The sequence below is a fragment of the Myotis yumanensis genome, unplaced genomic scaffold (genome assembly GCF_028538775.1).
Source record: "Myotis yumanensis isolate MYYU_CA2020_CCGP unplaced genomic scaffold, mMyoYum1.0.hap1 SCAF_5, whole genome shotgun sequence".
Classification (NCBI taxonomy): Eukaryota; Metazoa; Chordata; class Mammalia; order Chiroptera; family Vespertilionidae; genus Myotis; species Myotis yumanensis.
In genome coordinates this window covers 81,086,138-81,113,745 of record NW_027223756.1, presented here as the reverse complement: position 1 = coordinate 81,113,745, position 27,608 = coordinate 81,086,138, and the positions used below count along the sequence as shown (strand labels likewise).

General features: G+C 47.1%; 1 pseudogene; it reads left to right on the top strand.

The window, feature by feature from the left end:
• The first annotated feature begins 5,616 nt into the window (after positions 1 to 5,616).
• LOC139010902 (complement C3-like) overlaps positions 5,617 to 27,608 on the top strand; it is a 40,727-nt pseudogene continuing 18,735 nt past the window's right edge.

Here is a 27,608-nt window from a genome sequence, read left to right as displayed (position 1 = left end):
TTTATTTATTAAATCTAGTTGTTTTTTGGTGGAGTCTTTGGGGTTTTCTATGTACAATATTATGTCATCTACAAATAATGAGAGTTTTACTTCCTCCTTTCCAATTTGAATGCCTTTTATTTCTTCTTCTTGTCTGATCACTGTGGCTAGCACTTTCAGTACTATGTTGAATAGAGTGGTGAAAACAGACATCCCTGTCTTGTTCCTGTTCTTAGGGGAAATGGTTTTAGCTTTTGTCCATTGAGTAAAATGGTTTTAGCTTTTGCCCATGATGTTGGCTGTAGGTTTGTCATATATGGCCTTTATCATGTTGAGATATGCTCTCTCTATTCCCACTTTGTTGAGAGTTTTTATCAAAAATGGGTATTGAATTTTGTCAAAGGCTTTTTCTGTGTCTGTTGATATGATCATGTGATTTTTGTCTTTCAATTTGTTTATATGATGTACCATATTTAGTGATTTGCAAATATTGTACTAGCCTTACATCCTTGGAGTAAATTCCACTTGGTCAAGATGTATGATCTTTTTAATATACTGCTGGATCTGATTTGCTAATATTTTGTTGAGGAATTTTGCATCTATGTTCATCAGGGATATTGGCCTCTAATTCTCTTTCTTTGTAGTGTCTTTATCTGGTTTCAGAATTAGGATAATGCTGGCCTCATAAAAGGAGCTTGGAAATGTTCCTTCTTCTTGGATTTTTGGAATATTTGAGGAGGGTAGGTGTTAGTTCTTCTTTGAGCGTTTGGTAAAACTCTTTTATGAAGTCATCCCTACATTGGCTTTTGTTTGCTGGGAGTTTTTTGATTACTGCTTCTATATCCTCAGTTGTTATTGGCCTATTCAGGTTTTCTGATTCTTCCTGATACAGTTTTGGGAGACTATATTTTTCCGGCAGTTTGTCCATTTCATCTACATTGTCCATCTTGTTGTTATATGGTTTTTCATAGTATTTTCTTACAATTCTTTGTATTTCTGCGGTGTCAGTTGTCACTTCTCCACTTTCATTTCTGAGTTTATTTTTTGGGTCCTCTTTCTTTGTTTCTTGATGAGTCTGACTAACAGTTTATCCATTTTTTTTATCCTTTCAAAGAATCAGCTCTTGGTTTCTTTGATTTTTTTATATTGTTTTCTTAGTCTCTATGTTATTTATTTCTGCTCTTATTTTTACTAATACTTTCCTTCTACTTCCTCTGGGCTTTTCTTGTTCTCTTTCCAGTTCTTTAAGTGGTAAGGCTAACTAATTTATTATTAATTTTTCTTGTTTTTTGAGGTAGGCCCGTAGTACTATGAACTTCCCTCTGGGGACTGCTTTTGCTGTGTCCCAGAGATTTTTGATTGTTTTGTGTTCATTTGCATTTGTTTCTCAGAAGGTTTTATTTCTTTCTTGATCTTATTGGTAACCCATTCATTGTTTAATAACAGGCTTGTAGAGTCCATGTGTTTGAATGTTATTTGGGTGTTTTTACTGTAGTTTATTTCTAATTTCATTCCACCATGATCTGAGATGATGCTTTATATAATTTCAATCTTCTTGAACTTGTAGAGACTTGTTTTTTGTCCTCACATGTGGTCCATCTTTGAGAATGGCCCAACTGTACTTGAGAAAAATGTATATTCTGCAAATTTGGGGTGAAATGTTCTATAATTATCAATTAATTCCATCTGACCCAGTGTGTCCTTTAGGGTCACTGTTTCCTTGTTAACTTTTTGTCTGGAAGATCTATCCAGTGAAGTCAGTGGGGTGTTAAAATCCCCTACTATGACTATATTGTTGTCATTCTCTTCCTTACAATCCTCTAGAAGATTTTTTTTTAAATCTATCTAGGTGCTCCTGTATTGGGTGCATATGTGTTTACCAAGGTTATATCCTCTTGTTGGATGGATCCCTTTAGTATTATGTGGTGATCTTTGTTATCTCTTGTGATGGCCTTCATTTTGAAGTCTATTCTTTCAGATATGAGTATTGCTACTCCAGCTTTTTTCAATCCTTTGACTCTCATCCTGCCTGAGTCTTTGGTTCTGAGGTAGGTCTCCTGTAGACAGCATATAGCTGGGTCAGGTTTTTGCATCCATTCAGCTACCCTATATCTTTTGATTGGAGGCTTCAACTCATTTACATTTAAGGTTATTATTGATAGGTATTTATTTATTGCCATTTTAATTTTGTATGGTTAGGTTTCTCTCTCTCTCTGTTTTTTCTTGTCATTACAGCAGTCCCTTTAGCATTTCTTGTAATCCTGGATTGGTGTTGATGAACTCCTCTGGCCATGTTTTTAGCTGGGAATCTCCTTATTTCCCTGTCTATTTTGAATGATAGCCTTGCTGGCTATAGTAATCTTGGTTTTAGATTGTTGCTCTCCATTATGTTGAGTACTTCATGCCATTCCTTTCTGGCCTGTAGAGTTTCTGATGACAAATCAAGTGTCTGCCTTATGGGAGATCATTTGTACGTAACAGTTTGCTTTACTCTTGTTGCCTTTAAGATTCTCACTTTGACTTTAATTTTTCACATTTTAATTACATTGTGTCTGTGCATGAGTCTGTTGGGTTCTTCTTGCTTGGGACTGTCTGTGTCTCCTGAATTGTGTGACTTTCTTCTTTACCAGGTAGGGATGTTTTCTTCCATTATTTCTTCAAACATGTTCTCTATCCCTTTCTCACTTTCTGCCTCCTCTGACACACATATTCAAATATTGTTGTTTAACATTATCCCACAGCTCTCTTATGCTGTCTGCTAGTTTTTTCATTATTTTTTCTGTTTAGTTATCTGATTGGGTGATTTTTTCTACCCTGTCTTCTAATTCACTGCTGTGATTCTCAACTTCCCCTTATCAGCTGTGTATTCCTCCAATGTGTACTTTATTTTTGATATGTCATTCTTTTTTAAAAAAATATATATTTTATTGATTTTTTACAGAGAGGAAGGGAGAGGGATAGAGAGTTAGAAACATCGATGAGAGAGAAACATCTATCAGCTGCCTCCTGCACATCCCCCACCGGGGATGTGCCCGCAACCCAGGTACATGCCCTTGACCGGAATCGAACCTGGGACCTTTCAGTCCGCAGGCCAAAGCTCTATCCACTGAGCCAAACCGGTTTTGGCATATGTCATTATTTATTTCTGTTTTCATAGTTACTATGTCTTCTTTTATGCTGTTGAGCATCTTTACCATTGATATTCTGAACTATCCAGTTCAGTATCAGATAAATTTCTTATCTAATTTTCATTTATCTCTTCTTTTGGAGAATTTTCTTGTTCTTTCATTTGGCTGTTGTTTCTTTGTGTCCTCATTTTGGCTGCCTGTTTGGGTTTGTGACTATGTATTAGGTAGATTTTCTATGCCTCTCAATCTCTAGTGCAGGACAGTGTCAAAAGCTATTTCTGACTAATTAGATCAAGTAAAGACTCAAAGGCTCTAGAGACCACCTATGCCTACAGACTGATTCGATTTAGTCTTGACTAGACCTCAGGCAATTGTCCACAGGTTTAGTGAGAGGTTTTTTTTTCTAGCAGAGTGAGGCAATTGCTTCTGCCAGGAGGATATTTGTTATTATCATTGTTTTAATGAGCCTCAGAAACACCACATTGTGGGACTAGGTGTTTTCCAATAGTTTTCCCCCATGGCAAACCACCTAGATAGCAGTTGTCTGCATTAGAAAGATCGCCTCCACAGTATAAGATAATGACTCAGCACAGGATACTGGAGTGTCTGCCTTCTGACCTCTAAACCCAGAGCTCCCAACCCTGTCTCCTGCTCCCACAACTCCAGTTTACTCTGCCCTCCCTCTTCCAGAGGACAAGGTGAGTAGCTATACAGGGAATTTTGTACATTGGCCCTTTAAGAGGGTGCCTGAATTTCCAGCCTTCTCTCCCTGTCAGGCAGCAACCCCACTGCTTTTCACAGCTTGGGAATTTGATCCAAACCCTCCCCCAACCCTATCCCCCAATCGCCCTGCCCCCCTCCAACTGAGATATATCTGCACAACTTCATTTGCTGTCTGTGGGAGCCTGGCCAGTCCTTTTGCACCTCCTGCCCCCTACCAGTCCCTATGTGGTCTCCACTTTCCATCCTCGGTTATCAGGGTTCTCTCCAGTGAGTCTTTGTTGATTACTCAGTAAGTTTTTCCATATTTTAGTTGTAATTCCAGTTTGATCCTGGGAGCGTGTCAGTGCAGCATCAACTTACTCCACCGCCATTTTTAATCTAAGTGGCAAGACTATAGTTTGCAATCCAGCAAAGTCTGTCTATCAGTTGGAGATCAGTGACTTTCAAACAATGTACTGTGAGGCAGTCCTTTTAAGAAAAATTTCACTGTGCACTACTAATCCACAGTCTCTAGCTGTTTATAAAAAAACAAGGTATAGACCTAAAAGGTTTGGCTCAGTGGATAGAGCATCGGCCTGCGGACTCAAGGGTCCCAGGTTTGGTTCCGGTCAAAGGCATGTACCTTGGTAGCGGGTACATCCCCAGTAGGGAATGTGCAGGAGGCAGCTGATTGATGTTTCACTCTCATCGATGTTTCTAACTCTCTATCCCTCTCCCCTTCTATCTGTAGAAAATCAACAAAATGTACTTTTAAAAAAAGAATGCTCAGTAGATTTTTTTTAAAAAAAGAAACAAGGTATGACTCAGGGTCATTAGGAAGGACTGTATGTAGAGCATGCCAATATTAGTTCTGACAACATGTGGACATTTATAAATGCAAACAATATCTGTGGAGAGAAATCGTGATCCTTTATTACATGGTCATGTCTGGGACCTGGATCGGTGGTAACAGGTCCAGGAGAAAATCATATTTTCCCTATATATATTTCTACCTTTTAGATGTTAAATCATATGAATATATTACCTATTAACATGAAAAATAAATATACTTTTTAATAATAATATCCTAACAGGATGCTGATATAAGACAAATACAAAAGCTAATAATGGTCCACAAAAATTACTTTTTAAATCATCATAGCTACGTGTAGGTGAAGGCTGCTGCAGGCTCCCATTGCCCTATAAAATGTGCTCACCTAGACAGTGAACTCCTATACATACTTCAAAACCCAGCTGAAATGTCCCCTCCCCCAAGAAACCTTCTCCGACCCTCCAAGAAGCAGAGTTCTTCTTCTCCACTTGAGATCACACTACAGAGGACTAGGAGTGTCTGTGCTGGAGTCTGTCCCCCACTCTACCTCAGCATGGAAGACTCTGGAAGTAGACTCCTGGGAAGGGTTTGGTTAATAAGTGCATGGATGAAACGGGACTGGGCCAGACCCAGATTTCTGAGGGGAGGGGGATCCCTTGCCCTCAGAGTTCCTCCACTACAATGTGGGTGTAACAGGGAAAGGTCCCTGTTCACCCAATGGCCTTGTCCCTGAGGAAGGCCAGGGCAGGGGACACTTGTGCTCCTGTTGGAGGAGGACATGCCCTCAGGTTATTTACACAGGACTTGCTGGCCCAGGGGATTAAAAAACTTAGGAAACGTTATTGAGAAACCTGGGGCAGCCCCAGGGAGGGGAGAGGCCATGGGGAGTAGAGGGCTGGGCTGAGTGGGTGAAAGGCGGGAACCAGATAAAAGGAGGCCTCCAGCAGCCTCTCCTCAGTCCTCCCTGTCCTCTCCCTCCGACCCTCAGTCCCTCTGTCCCTCTGTCCCTCTGTTCCACCACTGTCCCTGTACCATGGGACCTGCCTTAGGTCCCAGCCTGCTGTTGCTGCTGCTGAGCAGTCTCCCCCTGGTCCTAGGGGACCCCATGTGAGTAGTCATGACCCTACCCCAAGCAAGGCAACTTCTGAGGTGGAGTGGTCATTTGTGGGTTCAGGTCCTTGTAGAATTCAGGGTGCATTATGCCTGTGGAGGAGGAGTTAGTGGGGTGGAATGCTAATAGATGAGGCTGCCTGTGACTTTGAGAGTCTATGGGTTGGGTGTCTGTGAAATCCAGGCGTTGTGTAGAGGGGTGTGGATGTTTAGGAAGCTGAGGGTCTGTAGGTTTAGAGTGCAGGTGGTGTTTGGAGATTCTGTGGATGTGGTGGTTTGACTTTACATGATTTGGGAGTTTGCAGTTTTAGGATTTATGGGTTCAATGTGTGTAGAGCTGTGGCGTGGGGTTATGTTGGCTGAGGGTGGGGGTGGATTTAGTTGTGTTTATAGACCTGGGTGATCAAGGTTTAGGTAGAGGCTTGGGATGTTCAAGGATTTGGGGTTCAATGATTTGGTATATGTGAGTTTGGGTATGTATAGTTGGGGTGCCTGAGGGTCTGGGTGTTTAGAGACTTAGGGTGTTTAAAGATTTAGGGATCAGGGTTTCAGGAGTATGTATGTGGGTTCCCCAACTGTGGTGTTGGAAGTCTAATTAATTGGGGGACTTGCTGGTTCTGGTTTTGAGGTTCCTGCAGTACCAGGGACTGGGGAGACCCTGTGTGGGCTGGAATGTCGGGTCCCTGGGGTGACCCTGTGCACTCCTCCCACAGGTTCTCCATAATCACCCCCAACATCCTGCGGCTGGAGAATGAGGAGACGGTGGTGCTGGAGGCCCACGATGGGACAGGTAACATTCCTGTCAAGGTTACAGTACACGACTTCCCAGCCAAGAAGCAGGTGCTGTCCAGCGAGGACACCATTCTGAACAGTGCCAATGGCTACCTGAGCACCGTCACCATCAAGGTGGGTGCACACTGGAGCCACCCCGCGGGTTCCCGGCCCCCTATGGGTCTTCTCCCCATTCCAGAGCCTCACCTATGAGCCCTGCCCCTTCTTAAGCCCTTCCCTTTTTTCAAAATTATCATGAGAATATGCTTTCACCAAGAGGAAAGCAGAGAGAGAGAGAGAGAGAGAGAGAGAGAGAGAGAAACATGATCAGTTGCCCCCAGTACACACACTGGCTGGGGAATCAAACCCAAAACCCCGGTAGGTGCCCTGATCAGGAGTTAAACCTGGGGAACATTTGGTGCACAGGTCCAAGCTCCAACCAACTGAGCAACACCAGCCAGGGCAGCTCTTCCCCTCTTTCATTCTCCTCCCTATTTGGGCCTCTCCTTCTACTGGCCTTGCCCCCTTCTAAGCCGCTCCTTCATTCTGAGCCCCTTCCCTTGCAAACCAGACAATCTCTGTGCCCCTCTTTTCAGAGCCCTTTCCCCTCCAAGCCCTTTCTTCCATCAAGCCCCTCTCCTCTCTGAGTGTCCTCCCCTTTCTGGATCCCCTTCCACTACTGAGCCCTCCATCCTCTGAGCCCCCTCTCTGATCCCCTTTCCATTCCTCTCTCTGACCCCTAGCCCATCTATTGCTCTTGCCCCTCTCTGAGTACCCCCCTCTCCCCAAACCCGGGCAAACCAGAGAGACCAGGCAGGAGTGAGAGGCAGGCTCTGTTGTGAGGAGGAGCAGATGTGGACCCAGCCGAAGGCCCAGAGGTTGGACGGTGGGCAAGGGGCCCTGGACCAGACCCCTCCTCACACCCTCCCCCATCCATGCCTAGATCCCGGCCAGCCAGGAGTTAAAATCACAGAAGGGGAACAAGTTTGTGAGTGTCCAGGCGGTCTTTGGGAATGCCCCGCCAGTGGAGAAGGTGGTGCTAGTCAACTTTCAGAGCGGGTATCTCTTCATCCAGACAGACAAGACCATCTACACCCCAGGCTCCACAGGTAAGGGGCTGGTGGGTGGCTCAGAGGGCTGGGGCTGGGTCATTGGGAGGGGCAGGGCCTCACTGAGCTGTCCCTTTCTCTCCTGCCACCTCCCAGTCCTCTACTGGATCTTCACTGTGGACAATGAGCTGCTGCCTGTGGACTCAAGGATTATCGTCAGCATTGAGGTACCAGGCAGCTGGGTCCCCATATACACTTGGGGCAGAGACTCAAGGAGAGACTAAGAGAGAGTTTGAGACAGAAAGAGATACTAAGAAAGACTAAGGCAAGCATGTCAAACTCAAAGACTAACACTGCCAAATGAACAAGGTGTAAGTGTATGTGGGCCACAAAAAAACAAAAGCTTCAATATTCATAGAAACGTAGGTTTATTTCAATAGAGGCATGCTGAAAACAAAGGGCTGAAATAAATGAGTCATCATTAACATAAAATAAGAGAACATTTTAATGAAAATCAATATTTTTTATTGAACATTACCTTACCAGACACTAATAGCTGCACAAATTAATAAGCGTAATGCAAATAAACTTATTTTTCTTGTTCTCTGAACGCGAAATACTTCCTGTTGCACACACCAAACAAGTCAGTCTAAGACTAATGACATGTCAATCGGCTGCTAAAATATTTGCTGCTCGTATTAGCGGAGAGAAATGGTGTGCCTGCGTGTAAGGCGTGTAAGGGAAATGAATGCAACACAATTATAGCTATCAGTCATTAGCAAATGTTGTAGTTTGTTATTAATAATTATGTATAACAGGACATTATAAAAATTACGTTATAAAATTTTTATTAAAACGTTTCTTACATACCGTTATATTGGTTGGGACACAAAAATATTCCTTGTGGGCTGCACGTGGCCCGCAGGCCCCGAGTTTGACATGCTTGCTTGCCCTAAAGAAAAAAAATATATAGAGGCACAAACACAGAGGCCTAGAGATGGGCGGGGACGCAGGGAGCCAGCATGGGGCAATGCTTGCACCTGTGAATTCCACCTCCAGATAAACCCCTGGTCCCTGCGACTCTGGCCAGGTCACTCACTGTCCTGAGCCTAAGTTTTCTCATCTGAAGACTGGAGTAGTTACATAATGCTGGGTAGGAGTCTGTTCCGCCTACTGAGCCAGGAGGCGCCTGTGAGCCTCTGAGACTGGTCCTGCCCCTCCTCTGCTCCCAGCCCTCCAGGACTCCTTCCTCCCTCCGGATAAAAGCTCAAGGCCTGGCTCAGTGCTTGAGTGTCTACCTATGAACCAATAGGTCAAACTTTGATTCCAGTCAGGGCACACGGTCAGGTTGCTGGCTAGATCCCCTTTGTGGGGTATGCAGGAGGCAACCAATCAGTGATTCTCTCTCATCATTGATGTTTCTCTTCCACTCCCTTCCTCTCTGATATCAATAATAAATATATATTTTTAAAAAACTGAAGTCCTCCCTGTGACCTACAAGGCCCTGGATGAGCTCCCTTGTCCCTTTCCTGCCCTTACCTCCTCCCGCTATCCCTCTCACTCACTCTATTCCACCCACACAGGCCTCTTCCCTGTTCCTCTGACACACGAAGCAGACTTGCCTGCCCCAGGGCCTTTGCACTGGTTGTTTTTTCGGCCCAGAAAACAATCTTCCTCGAAATATGCACACTACTGTCCCCTTATCTCCTTCAAGACTTTGTTCAGATGTCACCAATGCTCCAATTTCACATGAGGCCTTTCTGAGCTCCTGTAAATTTTCAACCCCCTCCCATCCACACATTCACTCCACTCTCTCTCCCTGCCATCCTTTTGGCATCCTGTAAATTGGATTTACTCATTTATTACTTGCCCCCTCCACCAAACACTGTGGAATCTCAATTCCCTACACTAAAGAGGGTTTTTTTAATTTTTATTTTTTTATTGATTTCAGAGATGAAGGGAGAAGGAGAGAGATAGAAACATCAATGATGAGAGAAAATGATTGATCAGCTGCCTACTGCATGGCCCCTACTGGGTACCGAGCCCACAACCCGGGCATGTGCCCTTGACCAGAATCAAACCCAAGACTCTTCAGTCTGCAGACCGACGCTATATCCACTGAGCCAAACTGGCCAGGGCTACAGGAAAGAGTTTTTATCTGTTTGTTCAGGGCCTAATTCCTGAATTCAACAAGGTGCTTGGCATATAGTGGGGCTTAATACAAAGTGATGGGAGAAAGGAGTCAGGGAGGGAGAAAGGAAGAAGCGAAATGTCACCTGTGCCAACAGGAGGGCATTATCCAGTTACCCTGGTTTTCAAGAGAAGCCAGAGAACCAGATTTCTATGTGGTGTCTCCCGATGTTTAACTGTTGACAAGAAATGAAATAATATATGTGTACACCAGATTGCTATTCTTGTAGGATCAAAGGTTGAACAGAGCAATTACGTGTGGCTTAGCACAAATCAAATGCTCAGCCCAGGGCCTTGCACAAAAGTAGGCAATACATTCTAGTGATTCTTAATATTAGAAGGACACTTATAATAACGAGCTCCTGCTTACATGAACGATGTCCCAAGGCAGAGGGGCTGTATTTATCTCCTGTTTTTAGATGTGCACATTGAGCACAGAGAAGTTAAGTAACTTGCCCAAGTCACACAGCTTGTAGGTAGCACAGTGGGATTTGAACCCAGTCTGTCCAACTCAGGTCCACGTTCTTAGCTGCTGCTGCTGTAGACATGACAGAGAGTGTCCAGACACAGAGCGGGAGAGGAGGGCCAAGGGGCTAAGCCTGCTCTGAAGAACCACACCCCTCCCTGTCTATCTACAGACGCCCGAAGGCATTCCCATCAAGTGGAACCCACTCTCTTCTTATAACCGCTTTGGCATCTTGCCCTTGTCTTGGAACATCCCGGAGCTGGTCAAGTACGTCAGGCCCTCCAGGAGTGGGTTTGGGGCTCCCCTATCCCAGGAGAAGGAGTGGGGGGCTGCCAGGTCTGACCAGATCACTCACCTGCCTTCCCCACAGCATGGGGCAGTGGAAGATAAAAGCCCACTATGAAGATTCGCCACAGCAGGTCTTCTCGGCTGAGTTTGAGGTGAAGGAATATGGTAAGAGAAGGAGGGAGCCAGGGTGTGGGCCCCATAATGCTGGGCTCAGTGCTGGCCCCTCACAGTGCTGCCTCTTGACCCGCCCCCCTCCCCACCCGCAGTGTTGCCTAGTTTTGAGGTCCAAATAGAGCCTGCAGAGAAATTCTACTACATTGATGACCCTAAGGGCCTGGAGGTCACCATCACAGCCAGGTGAGGAGCCAGGAGAGGGTCAGGTGGGACCAGATGAGGGGTCGGGTGAGGGTGAGCTGAGGGGCTGGGGATTCTGGGTCCTCTCCATGGCCAGTGGAAGTTTGCGGGGAGACTCAGCTTTTCAGGAGACTCTCCTCTCTGTGCAGGTTCTTGAATGGGAAGAATGTGGAAGGAACAGCCTTTGTCATCTTTGGGGTCCAGGATGGTGACCAGAGGATTTCACTGTCCCAGTCACTCACTCGTGTTGTGGTACCTACCAGGGGCCCCCAGAGCTTCCTCCACTCGGAAACCTTCCCTCTCACGCTCTGAATCCCTCCCTCCTGAGTCCCACCCACTCTGAGCCCTCATTTCCTATCCCAGATCGAGGATGGCACTGGAGAGGCTGTGCTGAACCGAGAGGTCCTGCTGAGTGCGGCTCCGCAGCCCCCTCGAGAAGCTGCCCTAGTGGGAAAGTCTTTGTATGTGTCTGTCACCGTCATCCTACACTCAGGTGAGGCCTGGGTGGAAGGTGGAGGCTCAGTTCCTCCATGCAGTCCAGTCTGAGGCGGGAGGCCCAACTGAGGGAGGAGGCCCAGAATGAAGGTGGGGTGAGTTTTATGATAGAGGCCCTGTCTGAGGAGAGAGGTCTGATATGAAGGCGTCAGGGTCCAATGTGGGGGGAAGCCTGGCCTGAAGGGTGGCCCAGGAGCACACCCTCACAGCTGGTCCCCTCAGGCAGCGACATGGTGGAGGCAGAGCGCAGCGGGATCCCCATCGTGACCTCCCCCTACCAGATCCACTTCACCAAGACGCCCAGGTTCTTCAAACCCGCCATGCCCTTTGACCTCGTGGTGAGACCCAGGGCAAGGTTGCACCCCACTCCTGAGCACTGGCCATGTCTCTGGTTCTGCTGAAGCCCCTCCACCTTTCCCTGCATCCACAGGTGTTTGTGACGAACCCCGATGGCTCCCCGGCTGGCCGAATCCCCGTGGCCACTCAGGGCTCCAATCAAGTGTATTCTGTGACCTGGGATGATGGCCTGGCTAAGCTCACCATCAACACAAACAAGAACCTGAAGCCCCTGTTGATCACTGTGAGTCTGCACCAGCAGGACCCCACCCCAGGGAAACAGAGGACTTTATTTGTACAGCAGCTTCTAATGATTGTACAAAGGGATCTTGTCATGTGCATAGTGGGGGTCCTTTCATTTGCATAAATGGGCCTTGCCAATCACATAGAGGTGTTTCATTTGCATAGAGGAGTCTTGTCTGCACATGGAGTCCTGCCATCTGGATAGAGGGTCCTCCTGCCATTTACACAGGGCCTCCTGTCATCTGCATGGATGTCTTATAAGGACCCTTGTCATGACATTAGCGTGCCTGGGTAACCTAAAATAGTCTGCCCATGTCCAGATCCTTAACTCCGTCCCATCTGCAAAGTCCCTCTTGTCATACAAGGTGCTATATTGCCAGGTGCTGGGGGTTAGGACATGGACTTCTCAGGTCGGCAGCATGCATCCCTGTCTCCCTGCTCAGGTACGCACAATGAAGGAGGGCCTCCCGGAGAGGCGACAGGCTTCCAATCAAATGCAGGCCCTACCCTACAGTACGATGTATAATTCCAACAACTACCTGCACCTGTCAGTGCCCGCTAGAGCACTCAAGCCAGGGGACTGGCTCAATGTCAACTTTAATCTGCAATTGGACCCTGGCCAGGATGCCAATGTCCGATACTTCACCTACCTGGTGCGTGGCTTCCTACAACCCCAAGCTCTCCCCCCTCCTCACTTCTCCAGCTCTCGGAGCCCTACCCCATTCCAGATCCTCCCATCCTCCCTCCTGTCTTCCTGACCCTTCTGCCACCCTGTCTCCCAAGATCATGAACAAGGGGAAGCTGTTGAAGGTGGGACGCCAGGTGCGAGAGCCCGGCCAGGTCCTGGTGGTGCTGCCTCTGACCATCACGACAGAGTTTATTCCTTCCTTCCGCCTGGTGGCCTATTACACGCTGGAGTACAATGGAGGCCAGAGGGAGGTGGTGGCTGATTCCGTGTGGATGGATGTCAAGGATTCGCATGTGGGCACGGTAAGCGTTGCTGAGTCTCTGTGCCCGTCTTGTGACTCTCAGCCCAGCCATGGCTTTCTCTGTCTCTGCCTCTCTCTGTCCTTCTGAACCCATTTCTCTCCCCTGCTTGTAGACTTCCTGCCTCTCTCTTCTCCTTCCCTATCTTGTTTTTTTTTCCTGTTTTAGTCTCAGTATCTCTTTTGCTCCCAATTTTCTCTTTCCTTGACTTTCTACCGGATGCTGGTTTTGTGGATATCTGTTCTCTCTCTGTCTCCACCTTTCTCTCATTCCAGACCAGACCAGGACACCTATTGTCCTCTCCCAACCAAGACTGGCGCCCTGCTGAGCTGACTTCTCCTGCCTACTCCTCCTTCCTCCTCACAGCTGGTGGTGAAAAGTGCCATGAAGGAGGAAAAGCATCAGCATCTACCTGGACAACAGATATTGCTCAAGATCGAGGGTAACCAGGGGGCTCGAGTGGGGCTGGTGGCCATGGACAAAGGCGTGTTTGTGCTGAATAAGAAGAACAGGTTGACTCAGAGGAAGGTATGTCCCCATGTCACTGGGTTTGGGTAAAACATGGCAGAGGCAAAGAGATGGCGTTGGGTTGAGGTGGGAATGGCGCTGGGGACAACCAGTGACATGAGGTTGAGTGTGGGTCGAGTGCAGAGGTCAAAATGGACACAGACATGGGGATAGGATGAAGTTCAAGTTGCAGATGGAAATGTGGATGGACAGGGTCGATGTTGGGGATGGTCATGGTAAAGGGGACAACTCTGTGTCCCACAGCAGCACACTCTGATCAACCACTGTGGAGTGTCTGGGCCCAGGATGAGGATGGTAGTGAGGTTGGGTAGATGTGTTGGTGTGGTGACCTAGGCCCTGCTGGCCTGGCTTTAACCTGCCTTTGACCTCCGCCTCACCCTGCAGATCTGGGACACAGTGGAGAAGGCAGACATTGGCTGCACACCGGGCAGTGGAAAGAACTATGCAGGTGTCTTTACGGATGCCGGGCTGGCCTTCCAGACCAGCAAAGGCCTGCAGACCGAGCAGCGGTCAGGTGAGGAGTTGGCCAGTGGACACCCAGGGAGGGGCAGCACTTCCACCTCCCAGATAGGATCCTGGACCCTGGTGTCAGTCCTACCTTTACCACCAACTAACAAATCACTCTCCTCTCTTAGCCTCAGTGTCTACATCTGTTAAATGGGAGCAGTAACACTTCCACCTTGCAGCTACTGTGAGGAGTAAATGAAGGACAGGCAGTCAGTGCTTAATCCATCTTGTTCCGTCCACCTGCCCCTCAGATTTGGCATGCCCGAAACCAGCCACCCGGCGCCGCCGCTCAGTGCAGCTCATGGAGAAGAAGAAGGGCAAAGGGGGGAGCCCTCATCTGCCTCCTCCACCCTTGCATCCTGTCCACTGAGATCCCAGCAAAGTGGGAGGAGGGGACGACCGGGACCTGGGCAAGTCCTCTCTGCGAGGCCCTGTGGGGACTTGACTCGGGGGGGGGGGGTGTTCCCACAGCGGGTGAGTACCCCAGCAAGGAGCTGCGCAAGTGCTGTGAGGACGGTATGCGGGAGAACCCCATGCAGTACCCCTGCCAGCGCAGGGCGCAGTTCATCCTCCAGGACAAGGCCTGCAGGGACGCCTTCCTGGACTGCTGCAACTACATCACCCAGCAGCGGCTGGAGCACATTCGGGACAGTGACCTGGGCCTGGCCAGGAGTTAGTCCTGTGGCCTGGGGGGGCCCTGCCTGAGGGCTGGTGGTGGTGGGAGGGGGAGGGGCCCATCACTGGGGACTGGAAATTGTGTGGATCAAATTTGCTTCCAAGAGCAAAGGCAAGTGTGAGCGGCTTGTGAAATTGAGGGAAATTACGTTATCAATTACAGGATGAAAAGCAACAAAAAAGAATGCTTCGGCTTAAAACCTAAGCAAGATTGGGAAACTTGCCCAGTGGCTGGCTGGCCAACCAATAAAAAATTAATGACCTTTTTGTCTTTAAATAGCCTTTAATTTACAGACAAACTTGTGCGGTTTAAAAACCTTTCCCCCACTTGAGCTGTTTGATGCCCCCAGAGTTCTGAATAGTTTAGTGACGATTTTTTGGCAGCAAAGTTATTCTCCTAAACACCCCAGCACAATGCTCAGCATCAGGGCATTAATGTGGATTCCTTTCCACCATGTAATTCTCAGAGTCCACTAAAATGTTGCCACTTTTTAAATTATTTTATTTCTCTCTAGGAAAAGGACCCAGTTCAGAATCACACATTGCATTGGTGTGTCTGGTTGTGTCTCTTCAGCCTCCTCCTATCTGGCCCCCCCCCCCCCCGGGTCTTTCTGTGACTCTCATACTCTTCACATATATGAGATATACAGGCCATATCTTCACATACATGAGATATACAGGCCATATCTTCACATACATGAGGTATATAGGCCATATCTTCACATACAGGATACAGGCCAGATCATTTGAAAGTTGTTCAGCCCCCTGAGTCTGCCTAATGTTACTCCTGCTCACAATCAGATTTTGCATTTTGGGCAGGGCTGTCCCAGAGGAGATATTTTGTCTTCCTTGGTGCCTCGGATCAGGAGGCAGATAGTATTGACTTGAACGGTCACTGGTGATATAAACCTTGATCACTTCATTAAGGTGGTGTCTGCTCTATTTCTGCATGTAAAGTTCCTCTATATTCCTTTTGTGTATTTTTTATTATTATTTCGAGAGGCCCAGTGCATGAATTCATGCACCAATGGCGTCCCTCGGCCTGATCTGTGGGATCATGACAAAACTGCCTCTCTGACATCCCCTGAGGGGTCCCAGATTGTGAGAGGGCACAGGCCAGGCCGAGGGACCCACTGGTGCACAATCAGAGCCAGGAAGGGATGCGGAAGGTTGGCCTGCTGGGGAGGTCCACAGGAGGGCTCCAGGGCATGTCCAGCCTGTCTCACTCAGTCTGGATCGGCTGGACCCCAGCAGCAATCTAACCTATCTTTTGGAGTGTGTGCCCCCTGGTGGTCAGTGCATGTCATACTGAGCAGTTGAGCGGCCTTAGCATATCATTAGCATATTAATCTTTGATTGGCTGAATGGATGACCAGACGACCAGACACTTACCATATTAGGCTTTTATTATATAGGATTGATGTCAGAGAGGAAGGGAGAGGGAGAGAGAGATAGAAATATCAATGATGAGAGAGAATCATTGATCATCTGCTTCCTGCACACCCCCCACTGGGGATCGAGCCCAAAACTGCATGTGCCCTTGACCAGAATCGAACCCAGGATCCTTCAGTCTGCAGGCTGACTCTCTATTCACTGAGACAAACCAGCTAGGGCTGAGTTTTGTTTTTGTTTTTAACATCTTTTAAAATTTAAGTCAAGAGAGCTGTTCCCAAAGATCACTTAGCCTTTAAGATAAAAGATATGGATGGACGCCTTATGTGGTAACATGTGACTTTTGTGAACATGCTTACTCTGGGGAGTGGGGCTAAGGCAGCTGTTGCCACAGTGGAGAAATATTTCTAATTTTTTTTAGCTGGAAAGCTCGCATGCCCTTCACTCCTCCACCCACAAAAGACACAAAGATTCCCAAAACACGTGAGCAAAAGACTCTACCTTCAATCTCTTTGCAAATGATGACAACTAGGCAGGCGGCTTTCTACTCCTGACAGAGACTTTCTTCTGCAAAAAGAAGATAAGGCTACTGAGGGAGTTAGAAAAACCTGCTGGGCTGTAGTTTACACCCACGGGGAGATTTATTTCCCAGTTTTGTGTATGTTTTTTAGTCAAGTGGGGTGAGACAGAGGATGGCTTGAAGTTTAAGTGGTTCTCATACAATTCCTCATGTTGTGGTGACCCCCAACCATAAAATTATTTTCGTTGTGTGCTAGGGGGAGGAAATGAAACATGAGAAACTTACTGAATGTGTTGGGGGGAGGGACTGTGGCCTCGAAAAAGTTACCGATTGTGTCAAGGGCAGGGAACATGGGAGAGAAAAATTGCTAATTATCTCGCTAGAAAAGCAATGTGTTATGATTCAACCCAGCCAGGTATGACCCTGCTCGTAAATTTTATGTAAACTTTTTACCCTGACAGTACCAGGAACGGCTAATGAACCGCTTTGTAGTTAGTTTTTTCTTTTTTTCTAACACTGTGTAGTTGGCAATAAAAGATCTTGCTGCACCCTTGGTCGGGGCCACATGCTGCAAACCTTCCCAGAGGGGGCAGGTGCGGGCTGTGGTCAGCTGGCTAGCTTAATAAAGGCTCTTAAATTTAAATTCTGAGTCAGTGGTCTATCTTGCTGAGCCAACCCATAACATTTGGAGGCCCGCAGCGAGATACCTGGCAGGGAGCAGAGGGACCCCTTATTTAGGGCTGGAGGCTCTCCCCCGGCAGGGAGGTGAGGGACCCCCTATTCAAGGCAGGAGGCTCTCCCCCACTTGTTGCCGGGCACTCAGTGAGATACCCCACACCTGTGGAGAACGACTACCAAGGAGGCCTCCAGTCCACCCAAAAACTTTCAATTCGGAAACCGAGCCACCTGGACTCTCAAGAGAGGTAAGAGACCGGTCATTAAACAGGAAGTGGGACGTCCCACGGAAGGACCTATATGGAGGGCTGGACGCAGCGGTACTCCTGGTGCTGACCCGCGGCCACGATGGTGGCCGGGGTCCCTGGTTCGTGCGGCTGTAGGCTGCACTGGGTTTGTCTGTCTGGTATTTGTTTGTCTTGGTGTTTATTGTCAAAAAGTTGTCTGCTTCTGTGTGCACCCTGCTGCAATGTTTTTTGAAAAATTTTCAGGACTTCAAGGAGCGAGCTGCAGGTTCCGGGCATCCTTAGGTTGCATTTGGCTTGTTTGTTTTGTCTTTGTTCTTTGTTGTCTTTGTCTTTGTCAAATGGGATAGGGTCAGTCATCTTCGTCGACCCTCTATCAGTCAGGCCCACTCCGGGTGAGTGGAAGGGGAGCTTGATCACCTCCCAGGAAGCTGTAGAGCTCCCTCAGGAATTGGGAAATTGTTAGAAATTGGATGGATTGCTTAAACTCTGAGTAAACATTTGGTAGAACTCAAAAACTTGAACTGTCTGGTGTATGAATGTAAGTGTGAGAGTCTGTGTAAAGCAAGAGCTACATTGTGCTGTCTGGCTGTACACATGAGGAAAAACCCTGCTTTAAGGGGAAGACAGTAGAGAACTTTTAATTGCTTTTGCTCTGATGTATAATTTTGCTGTGTTAGATTAAAATTTTAAAAATCTAGAGTTAATTTAAAGGTATAAGGCTGCAACCCAAAGAAGTTTAACAAAGGCTGGCTAAATTCCAAGATTGCTTAGTTCTGAAATTGCTTATAAAAAAGCAAGAAAGAAGTCTTTTCAAGTTAACTATTTGCTTAGCAAATTAACAAAGTAGTAAATTTCAAAGAACTTGTTATTTATGGTTTTCTTATCTCTTTGGTAAACAGCTCTGCAGGACGGAAAGATTTACTGCCTGTGACTGTGTTTTGTTTAACTTGCTGTTTTCAATTATTTATTAGGATTCTCATAAAGGACATGCTTTCCCTTCCTCCCTCATCCTGATTAATCATTAAAAGATTAAGGTTTCTAAAAATAAAGATTTCTGTCTATCAGTTGCTCTTACCTAGGTTGTAAATTTACTATATTAAACTAAAGTTCTGAGGTAAATTTAAAGGTTATAATGTTAATGCTTTTGATTTACAGCGATTCTGCGAATGGGAGTGGCCCACTTTCCAGGAGGGGTAGCCAGATGCAGGGTCTTTTGATCTGACCACTGCCTACTGGGTCCATTATGTCATATACAGCTGCCCAGGGCATCCTGATCAAATTCCTTATATTCAGGTTTGGGTTAAACCCCGGTGGATGAGGGCTTGCCTCCTGAGGGGAAAATTGGGACAGAAACAGACAATTCTTTTGGCCGGGCCCCAGAAGGGAAAGGCTCCCCTGGTCCTTCAGGGAGATCAGGAAGAGCCCATTAGCCGGCCGCCCCCTATGGTCCCTAGGTGCTGGATCTGGGTGAGCCCCGGCCTCAAGCCCAGGCCACGCCACCAGCTCTTGACCTGGAGCCCCTACCTCCCCCGATGCCAATTGTCTTTCCTCCGCATCCACCGATGGGAGGGGCTTTGTCGTCCTTCAACCCCTTTAGTCCATCCCATACTAGGCGGGGACAGCATATAGAGGGAGAGAGAGAGGGGGGAGAACCTGCAGAACCCTGCAACATCTGCCAGTCCTGCAGTTCCTATGTTGCCACTACAGCAGCAAGGCCCTCTAGATCTGGGGCTAGACAGGCAGCCCTCTGGGGATGCAAGGCAGATCGAGGCGCTATTCCCCAGCTCCAGACCAGATTGGGGAGTGAATGAACAAAGAAGGGGGGCTGGATGCCTGAGCTGCCTGCAGTGGCCCTAAAAAAAAAAAGCAGCAGCAACAGCAGCAGCAGCAAGAAAGTGGAGAAATATCCCCTTCTAGTGCACTCCCTTGAAAGAGGCCTGGGTGCTGCTCTGCCACAAAGGGACCTGGTAAAAAGGCAAAAAAGCAGGGCCCTAAGGGTTAACAAAAGGGCACTCTCCCTGGACCTGGGAGCCATCAGGACTTTGAAATTCTCCAAGAGAGGAGGAGTCTGACTCAGAGACTGGCCGAAACCTCGTTGGGTTAGGAGAACTGGAGGCTGCATGTTGAACTTGTAGACTACAGCTTGCTGGGCAGATGTCTGAGCCCAATTGTGTAGAGATTAGCTGCCTCTGTGCAGCAAACAACTTTCTCCTATGCCAGAATGCATTTTACGGAGATTGTTCAGACTGTGTTTACGGCTAGAGAGGAGAAGAATGACCGCCGCACACAAGCCCTGACTGTGGCTTGGAGAGAACTGAGCAAGGTGACTCCCCCGCTACATTCCCAGGTGCTGGTTGCAGCCAAGAGCATGGATCACCTTGTATGGCATTAGAGCAATACCCTACGTGATGGACTTGGCTGATGCCTTCTTCTCATGGACACAGCTCCAGAGAGTCAAGGACAGTTTTGTTTTGTGTAGAAAGGGTCAACAGTGAACTTTAGTTGCCCTCCCTCAAAGGTATTTGTATAGCCCTACCATGTGTCATGTTTGGTAGCATGAGATTTGGCTTCTGAAGCGGCCATGCTGCCAATATTATATTTCATTGTATTAATATGTTATATTAACCTTTGATTCTCTTGCAGGTTTGAATGTAGCTGTCAGCAGTTGCTGTAGACCTGTGTTGGTCTACAGTCCTTGGTAGTCTTTGGGAGTAACTGGCAAGTGTTCAGTTTCCCATACTGAAGGCCATTGTTATGGCCATATCTTAACTGTCCTGGAAGGGGGCTATGTGGGGTGAACCCCAAAAGTAAAGGATGGTTGGCTGCCAAGAGGGCAGGTGCCCAAATGGGCAAAGAAAAATACCCATTAAATTTTGGCCTCTATTGAGAGACAGTTGACAGTTAGCAACCTATATACTGTCTTGCAGGCCTGTGTGACCATGCCCATGTCAGGGGTAGCATAAAACCTCAACTGTAGAAAACTGGGGAAGGCCTGTCTAGAATGGAGGAGGTTAATAAAATGGTGAATACTAGCCCACTGTTACAGGAATTACAGACCCTGTGAGGTCCTGTGACATATAAGACCCTATAAGGAAATAAAGCTCCTTTAGTCCGTCTAAGAGAACAAGTCAAGTAAGGGAAGCCCTACTACAGGGACAGCTGTAACTGTCTATTTAAATATAGACACATTGTAAATTTCTTCTTACCATTTAAAACAGATTAAAGGCTGTGTTTCCCTCCAGGTAACCCAACTGGAACCCCAATAGTGACAGGGGAAAGGAGGCTCTCGATCAGTATCACCAGACTCTATTAGGGGGCATCCGAGCTGCTGCTTGGAGACCCACAAACCTCTCTAAAATGACAGAGACAGTCCAGGGGCCTAACCCTAATGCCCTGGAAAATCGGAGGGCTGTCATTGTTGCATTTGTTTCCCAGTTGGCCCCAAATACTAGAAAAAATTGCAGAAATTAAAAAGCTTTGAGGGGAAATCAATCTCTAAGTTAGTTGAGGTGGCCCAGAAGGTTTTTGACAATCTGGAGGACCCGAAGGCAGGTTTAAACACCTGAATGGCCAAGGTCCTCCTGGCCCTAAACGAGGAAAAAGGCCCAAGGGGCCGGAGAGACAATAAGGACAAAGGAAAGCCTCTCGGGAGAAAAGGAGTCCGACCCAGGCTTAGGAAAAATCAGTATGCATTTTGCAGAAAGGAAGGACATTGGAAAAGGGAGTGCCCTGAACGTGTGGGGGAACCGACTCCCCCCGTGCTGGTGGAGGAGGTGGATTGGAGTTGTCGGGGCTCAGCTGGCCCCCAGGAGCCCAGAATGACCCTGACAGTAAAGAGCCAAAAGGTGGACTTCCTTGTAGAACCCAGCACTCACTCAGGCCCTCTGGTGGGGAAAGGGAAAAAGAATGAACATTTCAACTTCATAAAAACAGCTGCCTTAAACCCTGCTACACTCCTCCCTGACAAGGAGGCAGAGGCCCCTTTGCATGACTGCGAGGAGACACTGACTACCCTCACTTCCCTCCGCGAGGACCTTGTGGACCAGCCCTGCAGAATCCGGATGAGACCCTCTACATGGACGGGAGCAGCATCGTAGAGAAAGGTACCCGGTATGCGGGGGCGGCAGTACTAACATGAGGAGGGGCCAGAGGAGATCTACAATCAACCAGAATTAGAAAGAAGTCCTGGTGAGCGCCCCGGCACTCATCCTGCCAGACCTACCCAGGGACCGCAGGGATATATCTCCTCACACTGCCCTTACAGGAGGACACAGGAACCACCTTAGAGAGGTCTCCTAACCTCAAGAGAAAAGGACATTAAAAATGCTCCTGAGATACTCAACCTCCTAGCAGCCACATAGGGGCCCAGGAAGTGACTAAAAGACCAGTAGGGCCCCTAGAAGTTTTCATAGCCCTGCCAGCGCGAAGGCTCCCAGAGAAGCCTGCTCATCTGCCAGAGGAGCAGAGGCTAGCTGAGAAATTAGGGGCCCAGGAAGGAAAGGCTGGATGGCTAATTCTGCCAGATAGGAGGCCTATAGTGCCAGAAGCCCTAGGGCGGACCATCGCTTCCCAGACCCACCAGAGCACCCACCTGGGAGAAACAAAGCTATCAGAAAATTTTAGTTGCTAGGAAGAAAATTTTACATTCCAGGGCTCCAGAAAATATCCCAAGACTTGGCTAGAAGATGCCAAGTATGTGCCCAGATAAATCAAGGGCTCCCTGTTGTGGCTGCGCCGGGGCAGCGATTCCGAGGTCGGAACCCTGGAGAACACTGGGAAGTGGACTTCACCGAGATGCCAGAAGGACAAGGAGGGTATAAATACTTGCTGGTTTTCAGTAATACCTTCTCTGACTGGCCTGAGGCCTACCCAACCAAGACAGAAACAGCACAGGTAGTAGTTAGGAAACTCCTCACTGAAATTGTCCCCCAGTTTGGCCTGCCACTATACATGGGGTCCGATAATGGCCCAGCGTTCAACGCCAAAGTTACACAATCCATAGTTAAGGTCCTGAAAGTTACTTAGAAATTACATTATGTTTATAGACCACAGAGTTCTAGACAGATAGACAGGATAAATCGGACCTTAAAGGAAACATTAACTAAATTAAAATTAGAGACTGGCGAAAACTGGGTAAGTCTCCTTCCTTTTGCTCTCATAGCTAGGTACATCCCGTATGTTTGGCAGGTCGCCACCTCTCCTTCCCCACCTAAGGAAGGAAGATCTTGCCTGGCTGTCTACCCAAAAGTTGCTTAAGTCCTTACAGGCTTTGCAGAGCAACGCCACGTCGGCACAACGGGTGGTGAGAGCCGTACGAGAGGAGAACGTGCTAAGATCCAGTCCAACACAGCCTGCCTTCTCTCCGGGTGATCTCGTCTGGGTGAAGCGCCACGACCCTAGCAGCCTGGAACCTAGATGGGATGGGCCCTACCAGGTGGTGCTGACCACTCCAACTGCCATCAAAATCTCAGGAAAGAGGCACTGGAAATTTTAACCCCGTCCTCCTCATGCCTCTCGCCTGGTGAACTAACCAATGGGAAGGAGAAAGACTTGGGGACTAAGACTCTATGTCAGCGGCCGAGACCCTGGCCAATTCTTCAACATCAAATGCCAGAATCTTCCCCGGCAGCTTGACCCCTACATTGCCAAATGCCTCCTCAATTTCATATCATAGAGGAGGGTGCTGAATCAAAGATTTGATTCAGGCATAAGACCAGTAGGGAATGTGCTAGGGGGAGGAAATGAAACATGAGAAACTTACTGAATGTGTTGGGGGGAGGGACTGTGGCCTGGAAAAAGTTACCGATTGTGTCAAGGGCAGGGACCATGGGAGAGAAAAATTGCTAATTATCTCGCTAGAAAAGCAATGTGTTATGATTGAGCCCAGCCAGGTATGACCCTGCTTGTAAATTTTATGTAAAGTTTTTACCCTGACAGTACCAGGAACGGCTAATGAACCGCTTTGTAGTTAGTTAGTTTTTTCTTTTTTTCTAACACTGTGTAGTTGGCAATAAAAGATCTTGCTGCACCCTTGGTCGGGGCCACATGCTGCAAACCTTCCCAGAGGGGGAAGGTGTGGGCTGTGGTCAGCTGGCTAGCTTAATAAAGGCTCTTAAATTTAAATTCTGAGTCGGTGGTCTATCTCGCTGAGCCAACCCATAACAGTTGCTACTTCATAATTATAATTTTGCTACTGTTAAAAATCGTAATGCTGGATGTATTTTCATTGTTCGTGACCCACAGGCTGAGAACCACTACAAAGTTTAGAATCTTATGAAAATGCTTTTGTTTCTTGGAAATCAGGGGAAATGATTTCTTGCCTTTATACCAACGGTCTTGTATAAAATATGACTTTTAACATTTTTATGGAGGCAGGAGCCCTCAAAGGGGGCCTTTAACTTACAGACAATTCATCATTTGTCCGTGGGTGGGTTTGGCTGCCAGGAACCCCTCCAGGGCCGTAGAGATGAGTAAGGGGCCAGCAGGGGAAGTGGGTCTGCTCTAAACCCAGATTGCCCGCCCCCCCACATGCACAGGTGACCTGGATGAGGAGATCATTCCGGAAGAAGACATCGTTTCCAGAAGCCAGTTCCCTGAGAGCTGGCTGTGGACCATCGAGGAGTTAAAGGACCCAGAGAAAAATGGGTAAGGCTGAGGCAACCCTCATTCCAACCCACCACCAGGCACTTCCTACCAACACTCAGGACCAGAACATTTAATTTGCATGCACACCTACCTCCTCTGTTTTCTGGAATCATAGTGGAACTCCACAACCTAACCTAGAAAAACCTCCACGTGCCCACACCCCACCTCCAACCTGCCCTTGGGGCCCCTCATTACCCGCTCTCCCCTCCACCACATCTTCTCCTAAGGCCCCCATTTCTCCTCCTTCTAGAGTCTCCTCCAAGACCATAAAGATGTTTCTGAGAGACTCCATCACCACCTGGGAGATCATGGCTGTGAGCTTGTCCGACAGAAAAGGTGAGGTGGTAGCTTCGCAGGCCCCAGAGCCCCGGGCATTTTCTGTTTCTCATCCATCCCAAAGCTCCTCTGCTTCTTGGTGGCTGACACTACCCCCTGGTTACTGGGTGGGGAGGATGCATCAGAGTCCACATCGTGGGTACCAGTGGTTTTTATTTTATTTTAAATATGTTCTTGATTTTTTAGAGAGAGAGGAAGGAAGAGAGACCAGAAACATTGATGAGAGAGAAACATCAACTTCAGCTGGCTGCCTCCTGCATGCCCCTGTTGGGGATGGAGCTCAAACCCAGGCATGTGCCCTCACTGGGAATCGAACCAGTGACCTTAGAGAAGTTTTAGTTTCACAGCAAAATTGAGCAGAAAGGCCCTGGCCAGTTTGGCTCAGGTGGTTGGAGCGTCGGCCTGTACAACAAAAGGTGGTGGGTTTGTTTCCTGGTCAAGACCCTGGTTTCAGCCGATTGAAGCCTGTGATGGAGGTAACCAATGAGTGTGTCTCACAACAATGTTTCTCTCTCTGTCTCTCCCCATCCCTTCCATTCCTTCTAAAAATCAGTGGGAAAAAAATATCCTAGGGTGATGATTAACAAAAACAAAAAAATATTCTATTAAAAAATGGAGCAAAACCCTAGCTGGTTTGGCTCAGTGGATAGAGCGCCGGCCTGTGGACTGAGGTGTCCCCGGTTCGATTCCAGTCAAGAGCACATGCCCAGGTTTTAGGCATGATCCCCAGTAGGGGGCGTACAGGAGGTAGCTGATCAATGATTATCTCTCATCATTGATGCTTCTATCTCTCTCCCTCACCCTTCCTCGCTGAAATCAATAAAATATATACATATATATTAAAAATTTGAGCAAAAAATAGAGACTTCCTATATACCCTCTGCTACTCCTCACCCCACGCATAGCTGCCCCCACTGTCAACATCCCCCACCAGATGGGTGCATTTGTTATAATCAATTGTGAAGACCCCAAGTTCATAGCTGACAGTAGGAATTCACTCTTGATGTTGTACATTCTATGGGTTTGGTCTAATGTTTCATGACACGAGTCCACCATTGCAGTATCGTACAGAATAATTCGAAACCACAAAAACTTTTAAGGAGGTGCTGTCGACATGATAGTGGGTAAAGTGATTAAGAAAGAGGAGGAAGCAGGATGAGATGGGGATTGAAACATCGGTGGTCAGATTGGGAAGCGTGAGAAAAAGGTTACCTGTCCCCGGTCACCCACAGCTGGAGTGAGACCCGAGGAGCTCTAGCGAAATGGGGATGGTTTACAGCAGGGCCGGGAGGGGTGAGGGAAGGAAGGCCCGACTTCTAGTGCAAAATGTAAGTGGGTGCCAAGAAGTCCGTCATCAAGGTAAGTAATATCCCACTGCAGCAGTTTTTAAAGTAAAAGTGAGTACAAAATAATCTATGGTGAACAAAATATCCCAATTTTAAACAGAGACCAGAGCCAGGGCAGGTTCTATGTATAATTTAAAGGTTAAATTTGTCAAAAAATATTAAAACATTAAAAGGCAGGTGTATTAAAACTCATAATATTAAGTGTAAATATTTTATTTATACCACAGCCAGAATTTATTATATTGTATTTTCATTTTGTTTAGTTATAATATATAATAAATTAAACTTCATTATCATTTTACTTTTCTGACTTCAAGATTTTAAAATTTTGCTCCTTTGCTTATCTTGTTTTCAATTGAAGGAATTGAAAATTTCTGCCAATTTCTCTTATTTTAAAAAAATATGTTTTTATTGATTTTGAGAGAGAGTGGAAGGGGAGAGAGAGAGAGAGAGAGAGAGAGAGAGATCCCTGAGAGAAAAACATGGATGGGCCACCTCCTGCACGCCCCCTACTGGGGATGGAGCTCAAAACCTGGGCATTTACACAGGGGCACATAGTTTCCTTCTGCCTGGGACTCCAGTATGACTCAGCAGGAGCCACTGTGTGGCCTTAATTAAGTTACTCAACCTCGCCTTAGCCGATTTGCTCAGTGGATAGCATCGGCCTGTGGACTGAAGGGTCCCAGGTTCGATTCTGGTCAGGGGCATGTACCTGGGTTACAGGTGCCTCCCAGCCCAGGCCCTCATTGGGGCGCATGCAGGAGACAAACGATTGATGTGTTTCTCTCACTTCAATATTTCTCTCTGTCTTTCTCTCTCTCTTCCACTCTCTCTAAAAATCAATGGGAAAGTATCCTCGAGTGAGGATCAAAAAAAAAAAGTTACTCAACCTCTCTGTGCTCCTCCATAAAATGGACATATTAATAGCATGTACTCAAAGCATTGTTGAGAGGGTTGTTATGTGTGAATATATGTAAAGTCCTTATAATAATAGTGCCTTTAAAAAAAGTTGGAAGGGAGGAAGGAAGGAAGTTAAGATGGAAGGAAGGAAGGAAGGAAGGAAGAAAGGAAGGAAGGAAGGAAGGAAGGAAGGAAGGAAGGAAGGAAGGAAGGAAGGAAGGGGAAAGGAAGGAAGGAAGAGACAAAAAGATGTAATGTGGGCTGGTGTGTTATTTTATATTTCTGGTAGCCCCATGAAAATGGAGTATGATGAAACCGATTTCAGGAATACATTTTATTTCACCCAAATATATCCAAAATGTTACATTCCCACATTTTATAGAAGTTTGCAAACCACTATCACATTAATAATAATATTAAAACAATAAATTAATTATTATTTAAGTAAAACTTATTTTTAAAAAATATGTTTTTATTGATTTCAGAGACAGGAAGGGAGAGGGAGAAAGAGTTAGAAACATCTATGAGAGAATCATCAATTGGCTGCCTCCTGCAAACCCCCTACTGGAGATCGAGCCCACAACCTGGGCATGTGGCCTGACTGAGAATGAAACCATGATCTCCTGGTTCATGGGTTGACACTCAACCACTGAGCAACATTGGCTGGGCAAGATAGCAACATTTTTAATGACTTATTTTACTTCTATTAGTAAGCCTTTGACTCTGGTATGCCTTTTATACTTGGAGTGCATCACAATTATGATGTGAGCTTTTCATTGGAAACATTTTTTTAAAATATACTTTTATTGATTTCAGAGAGGAAGGGAGAGTGAGATAGAAACATCATTGATGACAGAGAATCATTGATGAGCTGCCTCCTGCATGCCCCCCTCCCCCGACTGGGGA